At 36.9% G+C, this 2,167-nt stretch overlaps 1 protein-coding gene and 1 long non-coding RNA gene across 2 annotated transcripts in view; one reads left to right on the forward strand and one right to left on the reverse strand.

The window, feature by feature from the left end:
- The window catches only part of LOC109465618 (Krueppel-like factor 6), an 8,720-nt gene that overhangs the window by 4,488 nt on the left and 2,065 nt on the right, over positions 1–2,167 (forward strand). The gene's annotated exons all lie outside the window — the stretch shown is intronic.
- Positions 1–2,167, reverse strand: part of LOC109465620 — a 2,798-nt gene that overhangs the window by 217 nt on the left and 414 nt on the right. The window lies entirely within an intron of this gene.

Consider the following 2,167-nt stretch of genomic DNA (forward strand, 5'->3'; position numbering starts at 1 on the left):
ATGGCGGTAATACGTTGACATGTTTGATAATTCATAGTTGGAAATCTTATGGAATTGTTTGTGTCAAGAAGGTTGAAATCTTATAATTGTTGTGTTAAGGTTGTTTTTCNTAACCCCCCCCCCCCTCGCTATGTTCCTGTTTAATGATTGTTTCTTGTTTATTTTTTGTTTAAGGTTGTGTTCCTGCAGTTGTGTTACCGTTTTCTGCAGCTGGTTCAAACAACTTATGCAATGTTATAGGTAAGGTGATTAATAATATTACAGTTTGTTTTTCTATAGAGCTACCTTTTGTTCATGGATTGTGAATAAAGGGTTAATGCACTGCCCCGAGTTGTATATGGTGTCATAACTGCATGAGCAGCTGCCATAACCACCGAATAAACCACCGTGTGAGCGAAGCGAACGAGGTGGTTTATGAGGTGGTTATGGCAGCTGCCCATGCAGTTATGATACCATATACAACGAGGAAAAGGCAGTGCATTAAAATTATTATCATATAGCCTATCCAAACTGTCAATCAACACAATTCCTGTTTGAAATACAACAGCTTTAATATATATACATACATAAAAATACATTCGAATATATTATACGCTTTAAAACAAATATCGATAATTTCATTTAATGCAAATTGTAGTTTAAATGAAGCTAAACAAAAAAGTTTATTGGACAGAAAAATGCTACAAAGGTTTACAGAAAGAGTCGCATGCCCCTATACCCTATAACATAATGGTATCAGCCATAACACGACATGTGCTGTTATTCCGCCATAACACCACATGTGCTGTTATCGGGAAATAACAGCACGGGTATCCGGGCCTCTGATTGGTCCACGCCGTCGGGCTATATGATAATATATTATAAACTGCTGAGAAATGGAGAGAAAAACCCTCAGTTCTGCTTTTTACTGTTTATTTTTTCATGTCGAGCATTGATGCCAAATGTTCCCATTGGCAGCTACTGTGTGTTCAGTTATTGTCATACATTGTACAATGTGCACTAAAAGATAAAATTAATATTAATTGTACTCTACTGTTTATGGAGAAGCCTAAATGTTGTAGTAAGAAATTCAAGTATGTACAGCATTAAGAGAGGTTCTATGTACAATAGTTATTGTGAAATAATGAGGAAATATGTAAATTATGATGGCCTTAATCTGCATTAGCTGAGCCCCCACACCCATGTGATGCTGTGGAAGCATGTTATACTACTTGTACATGTAGCATGGTTAGTAGGTATACCAAGTTTGTCGGGACTGCAAACAGATCTCCAATGTTGGTACCAGCTGCAGTACGCATACTTTTGTCTTTTGAATACAATAAACATGCAACACATGGCACAGTCTTTGTCAGGAGGTGTTCTTTGTAAAGGCAGTCTGCCTATATCTATATACCACCAGTAGTTGGATTTACAAATACCAGATATCGTGGATATTAAGCTCAGTATGCCCTTGAAAGACACCCAGCTTGCAAATCCTATGGCAGCATTCTTCCTTAGGCCACACCAATTCAATTTGTTGATTCTCGGATTTTTTTCAGGAAAAATATGAAGCGACGGCGAAAAAATAAAAACAGGTCTAGGTAAACTATTATAGCCCCAAATGCAATGATAGGAGCCATGAAGTCAACACAAAAGGCTGGGTTAATATTTAAACAATGAATTTTGAACTTTTAATCAAACCAATACATTGATAGATGGAAAAACTAACAACTAGGAAGGAAAGGACTTTCCCTAACAGTTGGGGGCAAAATATAAGCATTTTTGAGCTGATTCAGAACCACAATCTTTCTTTTTTTGGAAAATCAGAAAAAAATGAAGAGGTGAATCCGAGAACCAACAAATTAAATTGGTGTGGCCTTATCTAATTACTTAACATCAGATCGTGATACGAAATGGCCAAATCAGATCAGTGGTAGTTGATCGGAAACCAACAAATGTGCTTATGAACATATTTCTCTGTCTGCAATGACCAGTACTACAGGCACAAAAGACCTCAAGCCAACATTAATAGATTTTTTCCTGATATTTTGTTCTTCCTCTTGCTCCAAACTTTCTGAGCAGAAATTTAATTCAAGTGGCCTGACCCCATGGACGAACAAGAACCTTTAGAGTAGATTTCTGCCTCAGGTGTATTGAAGGTTCACTTTCTACTAGTACAATGTAGTAC

The sequence above is a fragment of the Branchiostoma belcheri genome, unplaced genomic scaffold, assembly GCF_001625305.1.
Source record: "Branchiostoma belcheri isolate BF01 breed outbred unplaced genomic scaffold, Haploidv18h27 scaffold154, whole genome shotgun sequence".
In the NCBI taxonomy this organism is placed as follows: domain Eukaryota; kingdom Metazoa; phylum Chordata; class Leptocardii; order Amphioxiformes; family Branchiostomatidae; genus Branchiostoma; species Branchiostoma belcheri.